Consider the following 20201-nt stretch of genomic DNA (forward strand, 5'->3'; position numbering starts at 1 on the left):
CCTGAGCATAGAACAAGCCCACAGAGACCCCGGCATCTCCTCGGATCGACTTAGAAATACCACTATAGAGGAGTCAAAATTGGAAATTGGAATAGAGAGACGACTCAGCTGCTAAAGTGCTTGCCAGCTGAGTGTGAGGGACTGAGTTCAATACCCAGAACCCATTTTTAAAAAGACAAAGACAGATGTGGTACTGGTGTGTGTTTGGGGGTAGTTTGGGCAGGGGGTGAGAGATGGGTAGCAGCTTGCTCAACAGCTAACCTAGTTGAATCATCAAGTACAAGTCCTAATGAAGAACTTTCTCAGAAAACAAGGGTATAATCCTGGGAAATGACACGTGACATAAACTTCATGTAGGCACACAAGCATGTGTGTGCACACATGTGCACACACACACACACACACACACACACACACATACAACAAAGACAGGCTGAGTACCAATGTCTTGGAGCCTACAGGGAAGAAGTGATAACCTCAATGAGAAAGAAAGGGGATGCTAATTCTGGTAATCTGACTTCAGAGAAATGCTGGGAAATGGAATGACTGTCAGAAGAAACCCAGGACATACTGTAGTCATGACGTAGTGACTTGTTTATTCCAAAATTGCTTGGTGACGTTCTTCAGATGGAACAATAATGAAACAGAGGAGTTAAGACTTTGACCTGATGTTTAGTCTTCCATGGCCATAATGCCACTTACCAGAAAGAGAGCAGCCAGGAGGTAGAAAATTGGCTCAGTAGTTACTGGTGCTTTCCACCCTTATAGATGACCTAAGTTCAGTTCCCAAGTGCTCACACTTCCTGTAACCCTATTCTAGCTTCCACAAGTACCTGCACATACATAATACATCCTTATAAAGACACAGATGCATACACACACACACACACACACACACACACACACACACACACACACACGATTTCTGGGAACATACACATTTTCCTTTGCTTGCTTGTGCTCACCTTGATTTCTCCATTCCTAGCACAATTCAGGACTCCTGTCTAGGGAATGCTGCCACCTGTAGTGGACTGAATTTCCCCATACCAATTAGCTCCATTAATTCAATTCCCCAAAGGTCGACCAAATGTAAAGCAATCCCTCATCCCTCATTGAGACTCTTTACCCAGATGATTCTAGGTTTTATCAAGTTAGTAATTAAAGGTAAGCATCACAGTGTGTGGGGGGGGAGGGGGCAGGATGCACTTATGTGTGCTGTTGTGTATGCATCTTTGTGTTCTTGTGCAGAGACGCCAGGAAAGGATGCTGCTGAATGCCCTGTTTTATCACCTTCCACTGTATTCCTGTAAGACAAGGTCTCTCATGAACCTTGGATCTAAACTGACAGCCAGCAAGCTCCAGTGACTCTGTCTCCACTGCACGATCCTGGGGTTATATCTATGCATGGTTACATCCAGCTTTTTACACAGGTCCTGGGGATTGGAACTCGGGTTCTTATGCTTGCGTGGCAAGAACGCTTACCCTCCAAGTCATCTCCCCAGACCCCCTGCCTCTTATTTATCACAGCCTTTCATCAGTAACATTTGCAACTCTCACGCAGCACAAAGCTCTCTCCATCTTAGAAAGCTGCAGGTGAGCACAGGCATTCAACTGTTCCAGAAGCTATCAGGCTGATTATAAAAACACCCTTAGAACAAGTCCCATTTTATCCGAGTGAATAATACCATTTCCCTTCTGTAAGCAAAACCATGATATATAGGCAAACTCCACGTTAATTGGATAAACCAGTGGCAAAGCCCCAGAAGCACAATTAACTTTCATGTGAAATACTCCCAGCTGAAATCCTGGAAACTTGCATGTAATTAGTACTCCCTTCCAGCCCTCCAAAGTATAAAATACAATACATTAGGGCTTGTAACACTAATATTGCCGAGAACACGACTAACGTGGGAAGTCTAATTTGCCACTAATATGCAGATGGTGGGCTAGTTGGTGAATTCTTTCACCTGTTTGGCTAATTGTTTTCAGTGTGATTTACAAACTCTACACCAGATGAAGCAGTGTACACAACGCATAGAATTGCCAATGCTGGACTGTGGTAAGTCACAAAAAGTAGACTTCAAATTCAGAAGCAATACTAATGATTATATGAGAGGCTTTCTGTAAAGTGCTGTCCCCCACAGAAACAAAGGAGGACCCCTAAGAGCCATTAAAAAAACAAATAAACAAAATTGGTGTGGTGTTACATACCTGTGATCCCAAGGCCAAGAAGTAGAAACAGGCAGATCCTTGGGGTTCCCTGAACAGTCAAGTCTAGCCTGCTCGGTGAGCTCCAGGCCAACCAGAGAACTTGTCTTAGAAAACAGCCTGGATGAACCCCAGGAAGGACACCCAAGATTGATCTCTGGCTTTCATCTTTGTGTGTGCATGTGTGTGTGTGTGCGCGCACACACACACACACACACACACACACACACTCAAACAAAAGTCGTATGGGTTACCTTCCTTCTTGTTGTGAAAAATGGCTAACTGAGCAGCTTAAGAGAGGAGAGGTTCATTTGGGCTCACAGCGTTAGGAGGTACACTATGACATGACATAGCAGGGACTCCATGATGGTGGGAGCAAGTGTTAGGCCTGATCATACAGTAGCTGAACTATGAAGCAGAGAATGGGACTAGAAGCTTAGCACTGGGCTGTGCTCCTCAAAGGTCCACCCCCCCAGAAACCTACCTATACCACTTCTAGTTCTATTTCTGTCGCTATGATAAAATACTGTAGGGGGGAAGCAATTTAGGAATGAATAAGTCTTATTTGGCTTATAATTCCAATTACAGTCCATCACAGCAGGGAAACCACGGCAGGAACTTAAAACAGCTAGCAACATCCTCAGGCAAAGGCAGAGAAAAGTAAATGTATATATGCTTGCTTGGATTCAGCTTGATTTCTACTCTTTTCAGGACCTCCTGCCTAGGGAACAGTGCTGCCTATAGTGGGCTGAGCCTTCCCTCATCCATCAACTTGAGACAATCTCTCAGAGACACGCCCATATGTCAACCCGACCTAGCCAATCCCCAATGAGACTCTTTTCCCAGGTGATTCTATATTGGGTTAAGCTGACAGTTAAAACTAATCCTTATACCAGCCAAGCCCAATATCCTCCAAACAATATCACCATCTGAGGTTGCAATAGGCTGTGGGAGACATTTCACATTCAAACCATAGGGGACATCATCGAGTCCCGTCCCTGAGCAGTTGTCATGTTGCATCATAACTCACTCTAAACAACTTGCAGATGATGGTTACCTGAGTTACATCCCCAGAGACAGCCTACAGATCTTAGCTAGACCTCTGAAGTTTCCATTAACAATAAATAGGTTAGTAGCTGGGGAGAGGGCTCAGTGGATAATCACTTGCTGCAAAGCCAGGGGGATCGCCATTTAGATTCCCAGAGCCCACATAAACACTGGACAGCTAAAGCAACTGCCCTTAATCACTCAGCAGCAGAGAGAGTGTAAACTAGACTATCTGCAATCAGTAATCTCTGGGTTCAGTGAGAGACCCGACCTCAAAAAATAAAGTGGAGTGAGACGTTCATGTTCAGGCTTCTCTGCATGCATGTGCACACATGTATATCCACACAGAGACATGCATATATATGACACATACATCACATACAGTTAAAAACAATAATAAAGTCAATGTTTTCCCTTTGAACAATATATTCAATAAATATCATTCTGAATGTCATATTGAATATAATAACGCTTGAAGTCAAATGATATCCAGGACCATCTACCTAATACATGCCAGTTGACTGATCAATGGGCATGGAGTCCTCTAAAAGTATAAGCTGCTCTATTTCTTGGCTTGAATAGTTGCAGTTGTCTAGACGTATTTGTGAGAGGGCGTCTTAATCTAATTTCTACTGCTCTAGCAGAATTCTTGAGGCTGAGTAGGTTGTAAAGAGGTTTATTTAGATCATAGTTTGTGCGTTTTACGAACATGGAGACCATGTCCATTTGACTGCTTTCGGGTCATCTTTAGTTACGTCACAAGATAGCAGATGGCATCTTGTTGGGGATACACAAGTGTGTGGCAACATAGAAACTGAGAGAAAGACTTGGGGGGAGGGGATCAATCTTTGTATACAATAACCTTCTATTTAAGAACTAAATCAGGATTGCAAGAGGATAATATAAGCCCTTTCCAAGGGCAGGGTCCCCAGTAACCTGTCTATAACTACCCTGACAAGAATGAAGATATTCTGTAGACATGTGTATCTCTTCCTTTGGCTTTCATACTGGTGAAACAATAGTTCCTAAGGAACCAAAGGTTTCCCAGGAATCTTGTGTTGGAAGAAGACAAAAGCTAGGAGCCTGGCGCTAGCTGGAGGCAGGATTTGTCTCCAGATTTCGTATAGTCCTGACAACTTGTCAAATCGCTTTGTGGGACACACTAGAGTTGAGGCCATGATGGGTGAGTGATGGAAGGGACCACACTTTGTCCATGACTGCTTAGCTATGTTAATTCTTTCCACTATTTAAATATAAACCCCATATGGTGACCCTGAATTTAAAGGTAAAGTTGGGATATCTTGGGACTTCTGGGTTCTGCTTCCCAATGTAACAGCACTGAATGACTCTTCCTTTTCTACTTTTCTCTTGTTTGTTTTATTCAGGAGGGATGGCTAAGCCTGCATGGTTAGGGCTGTCAGGGCCAAGGCTCTGACCCCTTCTATTTCAATAGCATAACTGCTTTCATTAGGTCTTGCGTTTTAAAGGTTCCAACTTTAAATACCACGAAATTCTGCAATGCAACATTGCTGAGTGTTTACCACAGTGTTTGGCAATATGGTCCAGTTGACGTGGTGCAGAATACCTAAGAAAAGGTCCTCTGGGCATGGTTGTGATGGATTTTCTCAACTATGTTAATTGAAGTTGTCCTAAATATGGGTGGTACTATCCCATAGGCTGGGGTTCTAACCCAACTTTAAGGGAGGAAGCGGACTCAATACCAGCATTCATCACTCTTTCTCCTTCCTGGCCATGGACGCAACATGACCAGGTACTCTCCTGCTCCTACCATTATGTCTTTTCTTCCTGGAGCCATGCCTGCCTCACCATGATAGGGCATCTGATGTTTAAAGTATAAGCCAGACAAAACTTGTCCTTTTGCTTTGTTTGGTGTTTGGCTTTAGTAATGTAAAGTAAAGTAAGTTTTCTCTCTTCCCACGGAGAAAACTTTAAGAGGCACACAAATCCTCTCTAGTCTGTGCCAGAGAGCTTTGAGGGCTGCATCTGTACTCAGTAGAAGAGGCTGTGATAGCTGATTAGTGCTGTTTACCCTCACATAGATGAGGTCACCCTGCTTACAAGCACGTGGCACTCTCAAGAAAAAGGTATGTACTCTGGAGTCTGTCCCATAGCTCTTAGTTTGAGATGATTGACACCAGGATCTGAGGAGACCGTTCAACCAATAAAGACTTTATTGAGAAAGCATGAAGACCTGAGTTAAGATCCCTAGCACAAGTGTAAAAATTCAAGGGCATGACTATAACCTGAAAAGGAGGGAGAAGGAGACAAGAGGATCCTTGGAGCTCATTGACCACCTAGAACAATCAGTGAGCTCCTGGTTCATTGAGAGACTCTGCCTAAAAAAAAAATCAGGTGAAGAGTAAGAGAGGAAGATACTCAATATTGACCTGTATCCTTCACATGCATGCACAACCCACATTAACAATTAAACAAGCAGACAATACGTCACACGAACATGCACATGGGCATACACTCAAAAGACTGACTGATATCTGTCTAGTTCATATATGAACATGATATGAAGATGTTGCGAGGAAAATGGCCAATCGTCAGTTTAAAGAGCTGAGTGTTGACGCAAAGTCTCACACTCAAGAGTGGCTTATTCCATGAGGTCACTGATTTAGTCCAGACAGAGTGTGGCAGCAGTCCACAGTCCCAAGGGAAAGACAAAGATTGTCCTCTGCCCAGAAGAGCAGAGAAATCTGTTTTAAGGCTTTGGGGAGAGGAGATGGGGAGCCTTGTACTGTGAATTAGGAAGCAAGGACTCTTGCTTAGAGATTGTGGGCAAGGTATGGAGGAAATTAAGTTTAGTTAAGGTTTATTCACTGTATGGACAGACTGGAGATGTCCCTTGCCCTGGAGTCTGGCAACTTGAGGTCTCTAAGCTGCTTTGTTCCCTGTCATTTTTCTGGAATCTTTGCAAATTCATAGATGGGATGATAGTCTCTGTAGGGAGCCATTCTGAGCTATACAGTCACAAAGGGTGTGGGGAGCGGGTGTGGCGGCAGTCCCAAGATGGCACCCGGGACTGCAGCTAAGTCTCGTGACCAGCACCTGACTTCCTCACACACCTGAAACTAGCCACGTCCATTGTGAGAGCTGCGCAGGCGCACCATGACGCAAGATCAGGCCATGTGACGTGGACCTATGAACTGAGATTATGCAGTCTGGACGGAGGAGGCGGAGTTGAGGGAGGAAGAGAGAGAATGAAGGGAAGAAAAGAGAGATTGCTGCTTGCATGCAGAAAGAAAGGTTCCTGAATAAACTGCTTTGAGAAGAATGTCCTGGGGTCGCTCCTTTCTGCGGGACGGAGATGGAGACGATAAGTCTCTCCCTGTAACAGCAGTGATCTCAGATCTAACTATGGTGCTAGAGAAAAGAGCTGAAGCTAGGCTCAAGTTGAGCAACATCTGGTCTGTGATTTTGATATTTGTTTCCTGGAGTCCTAGTACCTAGGTGTTCCCAGTAGGGATGTTATATGACATGATTCCTGTTGAGACATAGATTAATGTCTACCATCCCAGATAGGGAACCTATAACAGACCAAATTATGAATACTACCATATCCAAATCAGTGAACTAAATGAGTTGAATTGGGGTTACTTAATAGGAGTTTGGATGACAGGTTACTTACAGGAGTAGAAATAATTCAAGGATAGTTGTGTCATCAAAATCCCACCCCAGAATAGGAAACATCTCATGAAAGCTGGAAACCTAGACCTCTCTGCATGACCTGAAGGAAGCTGGACAGGGCAGAGACTGTCTTTTCTAGTTAGATTGGTTGGTCTGAGCCTCCTCCAGGCAGTTTCATCAGGATAAGGGTGTCTCTCAGCAATCTTTTCTACTTACATAACCTTGGAGAGGGAGGAACCTCATGCAGCTGTTTAGTTTCAGAGACTTCCTGAGGCTTCTGAATTGTGTATTTCCAGAGTTGTTATACTCTGCTCTGCTCTATTCCATTCTACTATGTTCTGTTATATTTTGTTATGTCCTGTTAGAGATGGGATCTCACTGTGTAGACCGGGCTGACCTACAACTCACATGAATCTGCCTGCCTCTGCCTTCCAAGTGCTGGAATTAAAGATGTGTGCCACCATGTCTGGCCACATTCCCAGAGTCTTAATGAACACCACTTCAGATCTTCTTAAGTCTTAATAGGCTTTCCAAAGGAAACTGCTGCACCAGAAGGATGATTGGCAGTAGTTGTCATGGTTCAGGTAAACACAGTCTGATTAGCCCTCAGCTCACATCTACCAGTTAGTTAGAGTTCAAGCCAACAATACACAACCTTCATAAACACATCTAGCCATCCAGATGTTGAGTGGCTGTTTATTAATAGGATGTGATACCTTCCCAAATTAATGTGTGAGATGGTTTTGAGACCCACGTAATCTTGTGAACACAAAGAGACTTTACAAATGCTAAAGCTTTATTTTTTTCCTTAAATGAAGTGCTGTTTTTGTTAGCATATTGTCAAACATTAGCAGTGTTTTCCCAAGACTACAGGTGCTTGCGAGGGTAGGCAGATACTTGCGTGTCTCCTTACAGAATTCAAAATACCGAACCTTTCTTCTTGTAATGATATGAAGGCTTCTTTTGTTGTGAGAACAAAGGCTTGTTCAAAGCCAGGATGATGGGAAAGCAGGCTTGCCTTGGTATTCAGATATCTTTAGTAAACAAATATCTGCCTATGCCTTTCCCTGACACCTTCCTCTTGAAGCAGGATAGAAAGATGAAGGAATTAGGGGGCTGGGGGGACATATGAGAAGGGAAGGGACTCTCCCCCAGGAATCTGGTTGAATCCTCTCATTCGGAGAGAAGCAAGGATTTCAGCACAATTGTCAATTGCTTAAGCCCCTTCCCAGACCCCCCAGCTGTAAATCTGTGGTTTTTCTAGGCATCTCACTGAAGGCCTCATTCACAGGAAAAGGACCTCCCTTTATCCTCTTGCACCTCTCTAGTGGTTCCTGGGTTTTACTTTATCAAGCTCTAATTTGACCCAAGATACCTCTAGAGCTGCCCTGTAATCTCACTCATCAAAAGAGAGAAAACTGGGACAGGCAACTTAGCAACATTTTTGAGATGCAACCTGAAAGCCCAAAAAGCTATATGGTCATCTGCACTGAGACAATTTGTTGTGCCTATACTTTGGCGCACCTTGACAAGTATATATTTTTGAGTATATATTTTTGAGATTCTCTTTTATTTTCTCCTAACCCTCATACTTAAAGTGTATATTAAAATTGTTTAAATAAGGGGCCAGAGATGGCTCAGTGGTTAAGAGCACTGGCTACTTTTCCAGAGGTCCTGAGTCAGTTTCCAGCAACCACATGATGGCTCACAACCATCTATAGTATGAGCTGATGCCCTCTCCTGGCATACAAGTAGACATGCAGATAGAGTACTCATAAAATAGTACATATAATAAAGTTTGGTTTTTTTTAATGTCTTAAATGAAATCTTCAACTCTGCTTCATCCTGGCTTGCCCTGATTCTTCTTGTTGCTGAAGCAACAATTCCTCTTTTGGTCTGAGCCACGGTCCCTTAAAAATGAGAGGAGCTCCAGAGTTGAGTCTCTGTTCTCTCTCTAATGACAATCTACAACTACCAGGCTTGGTCACTGACTGAAATTCAACTGACCTGCCATTGAACTTAACCTTATTTTATAGAATTGAGCAGAGTCAGATGATAGCTTATCCTAGGGGCCGACACTGACCTCTCTTATTTTGTGCTGAAGAGACTGAACTTGTCAAAGGGGCCCCGGTTAGGCTGAAAGGCACCAGATTGTAAAAGGGTTGAGTGACAGGTTTCTTTGTTCAGAATCCCCATAAGGGTGAGGGGTAAGCCTTGCCTATCTCTGCCTCTTCCAGGAATTAGCATTATATTTTATATGCTTGATTACTCAACACCTGTTCCCTGAGCAAGCAAATAACCTGTTGGGTTGAATGAACCTTTCCTGTGGGGCTTTGTGATGAATCAGGGATACACTTATGCTAAGCACTGAGGCATAGCTTGCTATTGTGGCTCATGACTGTAATTTCAGAATTCAGAAGAGTGAATGGAAGGTTTGTCATAAGTTCAAATCCAGCTTGGGCTAAGTACTAAGTCTGAGCCCAGTCTGAGGCTATAACATCAGACTGTTACTAGACTTGGGGCCCCAGAAGTCCCAATGGGCTAAGAGATTAAACACACATACTCGAAACATCAAGAGGTAAGTTATGGCAAAAAGCAAAGAGGGACAAATAAAGAGGTCCTATGATCCCTAAGTTCACCTCTGGGGCACCATCATCAGTTTAAACAGAGGACAAGAGGTATGAATAACTGAACAGTGTTAGCCAAGTGTGTCCCCATCAAACCACCCATGACTGACCCTTCATTGTCTCAGCTCTGGTTTCTCCTGGAAGGTAGTCTGACAAGTTGTCAGACTGTGTGAAATCTCTTCCAAGGAGACAGTTTTGCCCTCTGGCTTGCTCTGGGCTTCTCCCTTGTTCTCCTTCCAGCATGAGACTCCCGCGGAATTCCAATTTCTTGAGGACCTTTGTTTTAGCAGTCTGGTAGCCAAAAGCACTCCTGTCTCTTTAGAATACTTTCTGTCTTGACAAGGTGATTACAAGGTTCTGTCTCAAAACAAGAAAGAAAGTTACAGCACATGCACATACATGAATGTGCATTTGTGTGAATGCATGAAGCAGGGGACATTGGTGATTCCATGTTGCCAATAAGCAAAGATATAAATACAGAAATAATGTCATTAGAAGTCCTAGCTAGAAGCTATCCTGCTTAGGATGTGAGCCTACTACATAGGCACATTGCTTACTCATCAAATAAGGCTTTTATTTGTTTTGTTTTGTGGTGGTGGTGGAGGAGCTGTGCGTGTGTGTGTGTGTGTGTGTGTGTGTGTGTGTGTGTATAAGTTACTAAAATGAAATCAGGTCATCAAATATGCTAGGCAAGTGCTCTATTGCTAAGCTCAAACCCCAGTCCCTCACTGGGGGATTCTAGGAAGGTGCTCTTATCATTGAGCCACATCCCAGCCCCTCACTGGGGATTCTAGGCAGGGGCTCTACCACTGATCCACACCTTTAGTCCCTCACTGGGGGATTCTAGGCAGGGGCTCTACCACTGATCCACACCTTTAGTCCCTCACTGGGGGATTCTAGGCAGGGGCTCTACCACTGAGCCACACCCCCAGCCCCTCAGTGGGGGATTCTAGGCATGTACTCTACCACTGAGCCACGCCCCCAGCCCCTCAGTGGGGGATTCTAGGCATGTACTCTACCACTGAGCCACGCCCCCAGCCCCTCACTGGGGGATTCTAGGCAGGGGCTCTACCACTGATCCACACCCCCAGCCCCTCAGTGGGGGATTCTAGGCATGTACTCTACCACTGAGCCACGCCCCCAGCCCCTCAGTGGGGGATTCTAGGCATGTACTCTACCACTGAGCCACGCCCCCAGCCCCTCACTGGGGGATTCTAGGCAGGTGCTCTACCACTGAGCCACGCCCCCAGCCCCTCACTGGGGGATTCTAGGTAGGGGCTCTACCACTGAGCCACGCCCCCAGCCCCTCACTGGAGGATTCTAGGCAGGGGCTCTACCACTGAACCACACCCCCAGCCCCTCACTGGGGAATTCTAGGCATGTATTCTATCACTCTATACAACTGAGAGTGACCGATGGGCTGTCATTAGGGAATTCTTGGTGGCTAGAACTTTACCTCTGAGCCCTATCCCCAGCCCTTCACTGGTGGATTCTGAGCTAAATCTCTAGCTTTTTTTATTTTGTGATATAGTTTAACTAAACTGCCCTGGCTGACTTCATATTCACTGTGTACACCAGGCTGGTCTTGAACTTGTGATTCTCCCATCTATCTCCCAAAGAGCTAAGATTACAGGTCATTGCCACTGTGCCCAGCTACTGATCAAACTCTTTTTTTTTTAATTCCTATGTGAGAGACAGGAGTGTAAAACAGCTGCCTTTGTACTTTTAAGAACTTTAAATTCTATCCTGACTTTTGCAAACACAAACTCACCAAGTACAGAATAAATCTTGAATTAATTCATACTTTAGCCACATATTCAACATTAGCCCAAAGTTATCCATGCTTTAAAAGTAACTGATTTGGGCTGGTGAGATAACTCAGTGGGCACTTGCCCCATTATCCTTATGACCTAGTTTCTGTTCTAGAACCCACGTAAAGGTAGAAGAAGAGGACAGACTCCAAAAAGGCTGTCCTCTGACCTATACCTGTGCACCATAGCACACTCCCACAGTCATAATGAATAAACAAGTAAACAATAAACATAAAAGTGTCCAGTACTATTTGCTATTTTAAAGGAAAAAGAGAAAGAAAACCCAGTCGTATCCATTGTACGTGTCATAAATATGCGTGATATTCTGTCTGGCATGAGAGGTTCCTTCTCTTATAGAAATAGCCTCAATTTTAAAAATAAATGGCATTGATTTAGCATTAGAGCCTTTTTCATATAAGGATTTATCTCAACAGCACTTTTAAAGATATAAAACACACAGTTTATGTAGCCTTAGGTTTCTTAGCACCAAATCAAACCGAATAATAAAGTAAAACGGATGCTGTAATGATCAAACAGTATAAGCCCCAGTCAAGAGCGATTTGGAAGCACCTCTTATAATTACGAGGCCAGAAGCCGCCTCTGTAGATTCGGCAGAACGGAATCATGAAATGAATTAAGGCCGTACCAAATTATTAATACTTCTCATACTCTGTTGCAAAAGCCTGCCTTCATGCCTCACTAGGAACTGAAGTTTGTTTTTTTTTTTTTTTTTATGTCTCCAAGAGCAGGCAGGGCAAAGTGGATAAAATTAATAAATAGGAGATTTCTTGTTGTTCTTTAACATCTGCCTGTCTAATCCTTTGAACATGCGCACCACTCTCTGCCGTTCAAAGAGCTTTCAGACGCCTTCTCGCCTTTCATCTTGCTAACCACTCTGTGTTCCTGAGAGGGGTCTCAAGGCGCAGTCGGTGGTTAAGAGCCCAGGGTCAAGGCTGAGCACGTGGCTAGGTCAATCAAGTGGTTGTCTTGTAAGTACTAAGACTTGAGTTCTAACCCTAGAATCTGTGTTTAAGAAAGAAAAGAGCTGTGTGTTTAGCTGAAGAGTTGGCTCAAAGAGATGCTGTTCTTGTAGAGAACTTGAGTTCAGTTCTCAGCCCCAACCAAGCGGCTCACGGCTGTCCCTCACTCTAGTTCTAGAGAATCAGACACCATCTTCTAGACTGCATAGACATCTGTACTCACAAATGTACACTGCCCACCCCCAAACAAATACATATACTCATTATTTAAAACACAATGAATCCCCTTTTAAAGCAGGGCATGGCGGTACATGTTTGTGATCCCAGCTCTAGAGAAACAGAGACAGGAGGAAACCAGGAAATGGATTGTCAGACAGTCTAGTCCCTTTGATGAGTTTCAGGCCAGTGAGAGATTCTCATAAGGAGGAACAACAACAACAACAACAACAACAACACACACACACACACACACACACACACACACACACACACAATTCCTTATATACTGGATGCTTCCCTGAGACCATTTATCTCTTGTTCTACACAGTGAGATACAGAATGTGCAGGACTGAGGCTAGATATCCATGATGTTTCTGGGTGCTAAGATTCACAGACACACCTCTTCCACTCCCTTATGTGACAAAAGAAATTAGGATACAATAATTAGAAAGAAACGTGGATTTATTTACCGTTTAACCAAACTGGGCAGGGAAGAAGGACAAACCACAACCACCACCACGATACTGCCATTTTATAATAAAGCAATCAAACACTAAAACATCAGCAAATTCAGCTGTGAGGCAAAGTCTGTAAGAGATCTTGGCCCCGAGTTGCCTCCTTAGTGTGTGTTTTCTGTTACAAAGAAAGTTTTTATTCAGACGTGAGCCATGGAAAATGAGACATGAAGGTTCCCTTTTCTGGCCCCGTTATTTTTGAGATGGTGTCTCATGCAGCCCAGGCTAGCTTCAAACTATGCATCTATGGATTACTTTGAACTTCTGATCCTCCTGCCTCAGCTACAAAGTGCTGTGGTTACAGGTTGTGCTATCAAGTTGTGTTTGATGTGGTGCTGGGGATGGAGACTGGGGCTCCAGCATTCTAGACAGGCTCTCTACAAACAGGGTTGCATCCCTTGACTTTAGAATCTAATTTTGCACGGTTCAGGTTCCTAGGAATAATAACTATGTTGTCAGCCCTGTGAGGATAATACTGGGATACTTTTTCATTCAGCATTGACCTGTCCTAAGTGTTCAATAAATGGTGCTGCTTGCTTACATTCCCCCCGACCCCTGATTTTACCAGAAAGAACGAAGGTAAACTGTTTGGTGATTAATCATCTCAAGCAAGTTTGCCCTGCCAGTCAGCGATTTAAAACATTTTTCATCTCAGTGGAGACCTCTTGACCGTCTAATTATTTGACCTGTGCATCATTCATATTCATATCTAAACTACTCTCCTAGGCCAGAAGTGTTCATTAAAGTCTGTGCATCTCCAAAGAAAGCATTTGGCTTGCTGTGGGAATGGGCTTCAGGAGAGTCAACCACTTTGTTCTAGGGTCCCCAAAGAGGGAGAAGTCCGTACAGGCAGCTCTCTATTGGGGCTGAAGAGATGGCTCCTCCATGGATAAAGTGCTGGCTCTACACACAGGAGGACCTGAGGTTGGATACCTAGCATTCTGACAAAAAACAAAACAAAACAAAACAAAACAAAACAAAACAAAAAAAAAAAACAGACACAGCGATGCAAATCTATAACCCCAACACTGGGGATATAGAAACAGGCAGATCTTGGGGTAAATCTCTGACCAACTGACTCATGCAGCCAAACCAGTGAGCTCTGTGACTAGTCAGAAACCTTGCTTCCGGGAATAGCCAGGCAATAACTTGAGACCCATCGTGAGACCCATCGCATGGCCAAGCACCAATCCCTGACCCTAATAATGATACTCTGTTGTGCTTGCTTGTCCTGTGAGAGGCTCCACCCAGCAGCTATCTGAAACTGATGCAGAGAAACCAAACAGTGGGTGGAGTTTGGGGACTCTTATGGGAGAATAGGAGGAAGGACTGTAGGCCTGACATGACAGGGATAGGAACTCCACAGGAAACCCAACAGAGTCAACTCCCCTGGACCCTTGGGGGCTCTCAGAGACTGAAGAACCAACAAAAGATCATACACAAGCTGGTTTTAGGACACCCCTGCATATATGTAACAGGTATGCAGCTCAGCTTGGTCTTCATGTGAGGCCCCAGTGACTAGAGCTGGGACTGTTCCGGAAGCTGTTGCCTGTCTATGGAATCCATTCCTCTAGATGAACTGTCTTGTGTGGCCTCAGAGGGAGGGATGCACCTAGCCCTGCAGAGACTTGATGTGCCAGGATGGGTGACTACAGGAAAGAAGCTCTACCCTCTCAGAGAAGAAGGGAACAGATGGGTAGGGAAAGATGCCTAATGTTGACCTCCATATATGCATGCACAGAAGTGCATCCCTCACATACATGTTAATAACTCATTTGCTGGCCTTTTAATATTATGTCTCAAAAGGGTTAGCTTTGACCTGTGTTATAGTTGTGCCTCAATCGATCGCTTGTGTGTTCGTAGGTGGTCTCTGAACAGTCCTTTGTGTCTTTAAAAATGTATGTACAGCTGCAAGATGAGATGCAGTGTTCTCATTTACGCATGTCAGTTTTCTCCCATAAGCCTCTGCTTCCTTGAAACGCTAATTGTTCAGTGAAAGGCCTGAATATTGCCTTCCTTCCCTTCCCCTTAGTGTTTCTTAGACACCAAACTCTTGGCCATTCTTTAGGCTCCATCTCATTTAAGCCAACTGTGATGGATAATCTTATCTGTCAACTTGATAGACTTTAGAGTCACCTAGGAGACGCACTTCTGGGCCTATCCATGACAGCATTTCCAAAGAGGTTTAATTGGTGACCCAACACGCATGTGGGTGGCGCCATTCCTCTCTGCTTCCTGACCGTGGATACCGTATGATCTGAGCTGCCCCATGCTCGCACTGTTACGCCTTCTCCCACAATGATGGTGTGCCTTTGAACCCTTATACAGAATAACCCAATTTATTTTCTTACAATACTGTTGTTAGGTGTTTTGTCAGTGATGTGAAATGTAGCCAATCCATTTCCCTTGGATTCCTGAGGTCCATGTCACATAAAAAAAAAAAATGGCTCCTGAAGATATTATAGGTCTTACTTAAGGTTACATACGTAGCTGGTCATTCGGAACCATTGCTACAAGAAACAAACTAAGACTGTCTGAGCAGCAAAAGAGGGTGTTAAAACATATTCAAGAGCCAGAGAGATGGCTCCGTGTGTAAAGGAACTTCCCATGCAAGCCTAGTAACATAAAGTGCAATCTTTGGAACCTATGTAAAAATAGAAAAAACAACTGCCCAAAGCTAACATCTTGGCTCAACAGGTATGTTGTACACACACACACACACACACACACACGTGCGCGCGCGCACACACACACTACTGCTACTACTACTATTAAATAGTACATACACACAATAATGACAAATTTTTAAAAGATAACCAAAGAGGAACAAAACTTTGTAGAATGGATAGTACTCATAGAACTATGGAGATGGCTGAAAAACCTGGTCTTAGATCTAATAGACCAAGGGGATCAGGTTAAAAGCAAAATTCTGCAATTCATTTTTTTTTTAAATCCACACCCTTTGCCAGGTGTGGTGGTGCATATCTGTAATCCCAGCATTCTGAAAGCTGAGGCAGGAGAAGTATATGCTTGAGGCCGCACTGTCTAATATAGTAAGTTTTTCAGGCCATCCTGGACTACCCAGTAAAACCCCATTTCGAACTACAAACATCAAAATCGATCTCCTCCCGATTCTGTGCTCCAGGTTGAGACATGGCAGCCCCGATGAGGTGGAGATGTCCAGTCCTACTTGAAAAGTGATCGTTTCTTTTACACAGCCAGCCCCAGAAGCAGAGAACTTTTCTGGAACATGGGGAGAGGTGGAATTAGAAGCAGTAGGGTGTGGCAGATGGCACGAAAGGTGTAAAACTTGTTGTAATAATGACTGAGGCATAAAGGAAATAAACCCAGCCTTCACCAAGATGGTCTATGTCTCTGGGAAGAACGTGCTGGGAAGTCGTGAAGGGCCCACCAGCCAGTGTTTTGGCTCAAAGCTACGGTGAAAGCCTGCAGATGAGAGTGATGCTTCAGAAAGACACATAGAGCTTTGGATGCTAAATAAAGCGAAGCAAAATTATGACAAGCTAAGCATCCAAGTTACTCAAGGGCTACAGTGAGATCCAAGAAGACAAAATTAACAACTGCAGCAAAACAGGGAACACATCGAACAGTTGGAAGGATGTAGAGTTTGGAGTAAGTCTCTTTTGGATGTGTGGTAACTGTGGTGAAGCAAAACAAAATTTGTTTAAGATCATGAAGCAGAGAAAGCATAGAAAGTTCTAGGGCACTGGAGGGAACTATCCAAGAATTTGTGCGATATTGTTGGATTCGGATACTTTAAAATCTAATTGATTTAAAAAAAATATTTGGTGTGTATGTCACTTGGCTTTCCATCATTATGACAAAACCCCTGAAACAAAAAAAAAATCTTAAAAATGGGAAATGTTTCTTTGGGCTTGTGGTTTCAGAACTTTCTGTTTATATTAGTTTTCTCTCCTCACGGTTATGATCAAACACCTGATAGAAAAGGAGTTTATTCTGGATCATGATTTGAGGGTACAGTCCACGACGGCAAGAGAAGCACAATGGAAGGTGCAAAAGGCAGATATTCACACTGCATCCATAGTCAGGAAGTAGAGACAGACAGATGCTAGTGGTCCACAGGCGCCCTCCATTTTTTTTTCAGTCCAAAACCATAAACCATGGGACGGTGCCGTCCACATTCAGTATGGGTCTTCCCTCCTCAATATTTTCTGAAACTTCTCCACAGACATGCCCAGAGGTAATTCTAGATACCTTTCCCCCTCATTTTGTGATCTCTGTGGTGCCCACTATTATTTCCCCTGTCCTTTGTATGGTCTCTTTGGGTTTCTAGCCTAGACATGGTTCTGAAGTAAGCTTCCATCCATGGATGTTATCTGCACATGACTTGATCATGGAGCTGAGAAATGTTTTCTCTCTAATATAGTCCAAAAGGTAGATATCACATTGACTATTCTATTCATTCAAAAACAAAAACCAAAGGTGATATGGTGGTTTGAATAGGTGTGGCCCCCATAGACTCATGTATTTGAATGCCTGACCCATAGGGTGTGGTCTTGTTAAGGGAAGTGCGTCATTGTGGTGGCAGGCTTTGAGGGCTCAGATGTTCAAGCTGCACCCAGTGTGACACCCAGTCTTCTTCTGATGCCTGTGGATCAAGATGTAGAACTCACAACTCCTTCTCCAGCATGATGTCTGCCTGCAGGGTGCCTGCCGTGCTTCACCATGATGATACTGGACTGAACCTCTGAAACTGTAAGCCAGCCCCAATTAAATGTCTTCCTTTATACAAGGTGCCTTGGTCATGCTGTCTCTTCACAGTAATGAAACCCCAACTGAGAAAGGGGATTTAGGAGGGAAAAGGGTTTATTGCAGCTTACGGTTCGATTACTAAGGAAGGGCAGGATAGGAACTCAAGCAAGAAACCTAAAGCAGAAACCATGGAGGATAGCAGATTTCTGGCTTGATTGCAGGGTCATTCTTAGATAGTTTTCTATACAGCCCAGGTTTGCCTCCCAGTGATGGTCCCCTCCCCAAGTGATCCCTCTACCCCAAATAAGTTCAGAGTTAAGACAATTCCCCTAAGACATATCCACAGTCCAATCTGGTCTGGGTAGTTCCTCAGTTGAGGCCTCCCTTCTTGGATTACTTTAAGTTTCACTTGATGACTGAGACCAATCAGAACACTGACAGGGAAGACATTGCCTACAAGACTCTGTCCTCTTTCCAACCCTCATGTCTTCACACACACTCTACAAATATTCAAGTTCTGGTCATCTTTAGAATTCCTACCTTTTGTCTAACATTTCTTTCCTTCTGGATTCAGCCTTGATTTCTTTATGTAGTGCTTTCTCCCTTGGGAAATGGGCATTCCACTATTTAACTGTAGCACTTGCTTGCAACCTCCATTTGAATACCAAGGCAAATAGTCAATGGATCTCTCCACTGCATCTCGCTTACTGAACTTCAGACCCTTCTGTGAATGGAAACTCCCTCTGAATGAATCTTCACTCCATCACAGGCTTCTCATGATTACTTCCTGTTGTCAATCACTCTCGAAACTGTGAATTATTAACACACTAAAGGAAAGTTTGCCAAGTTTGATGCCCCAACACCCCCCTCCTTGCCTGTGCTGGTTAGCTTGCTTTTCGAGTGATTGTGTTTCTGTATGTACACATACATGTCTTTGGAAGCCAGGTGTCAATATCAAGTGCTTTCCTCAATTACTTTCTGTCTTAGTTTTGGGAAAATGTCTCATGATTCACCTTGAACTTATTGATTCAGTTAGATTCATTGGCTGGGAACCTCAGGGATCATTCTGTCTGTCTGTCTGTCTGTCTGTCTGTCTCTCTCTCTCTCTCTCTCTCTGTGTGTGTGTGTGTGTGTGTGTGTGTCTCTCTCTCTCTCTCTTGGTCTCTGTGTGTGTGTGTCTCTGTGTGTCTCTCTGTCTCTCTGTGTGTCTCTCTCTTGGTCTCTCTGTGTGTGTGTCTGTGTGTCTGCGTGTCTCTCTGTCTCTCTGTGTGTCTCTCTCTTGCTCTCTCTCTCTCTGTGTGTCTGTGTGTGTCTGTGTGTCTCTCTCTCTTGGTCTCTCTCTATGTGTGTGTGTGTTTATGTGTGTCTCTCTGTGTGTCTCTCTGTCTCTCTGTGTGTCTCTCTCTTGCTCTGTGTGTGTGTGTGTGTGTGTGTCTGTGTGTCTGCATGTCTCTCTGTCTCTGTCTCTGTCTCTGTCTCTCTCTCTCTCTCTCTCTCTCTCTCTCTCTCTCTCCCTCTCTCGTGCTGGAATTACAGATGCATGCACCCATGCCTAGACTTTTAGGTGGGTACTAGGGGATTCAGTAGTTCTGGTCTTGAGTCTGGAAAGATAGTTAAGATTACATACTGCTCTACTGCTGAAACATGCTCTAGCCCCTCACTGGTTTTCCTTAAGGAGTTGAGAGTGGGAAAAATGTGGGATTCAGTAAGGAGCATTTCCTTTTTATCCAAAAGAGATGACTGATCATTTTGACAGTTTCAGTCCACATATGTCCCTCTCCTTCCTTCCTTCCCTCCTTCCTTCCTTCTTTCCTTCCTTCCTTCCTTTCTTTCTTCCTTCCTTCCTCCTTTTCTCTCTTCTTCCTTTCATTCCTTCCTTCCCTTTGCTCTTTCTTTCTCTTTCTGCTTTCTTTCCCCTCCCTCTCTCCTCTCAATTTTTTACTTCTTTCTCTTTCTTCTTACATCCTTTTGCTTTCTTTATTTCTTCTTCCTTCCTATGTCCATCTTTCCCTTTGTCTTTATGTCTTCATTTTGTTCGTTCTATTTCTTTGGGATTATCTCAGGTTTTAGCCAGATCTGTTCTGGAGGAGGTTTTGTTTTCAACTCCAGCCCTACCTTGAAATCATAGCAATCCTCTTGCCTCAGCCTCCCACATCCGTAGATTTCAATCCTGTGTACCACACTCAGCTCTGCACGTTGCACTTCGGAGTTATGAGATGACCAAGGCTTCATCTGGAGGTGCAATTGCCTTTTCCAAGGTCCCAGGGCCAGTGAACCAAAGCGCATACCCCTGGACACTTAGCCCATTGACCCCCCATTCAGCATCAAAGGTCAAGTGTATGAGAGCGCATCCTTCAGGTCTCCATGATGATGGCTTTTTCTCTTTAGGCCTTTCACAGAAACCAT

Source organism: Rattus norvegicus, chromosome 12 (genome assembly GCF_021556685.1).
Source record: "Rattus norvegicus strain SHRSP/BbbUtx chromosome 12, alternate assembly SHRSP_T2T, whole genome shotgun sequence".
In the NCBI taxonomy this organism is placed as follows: Eukaryota; Metazoa; Chordata; class Mammalia; order Rodentia; family Muridae; genus Rattus; species Rattus norvegicus.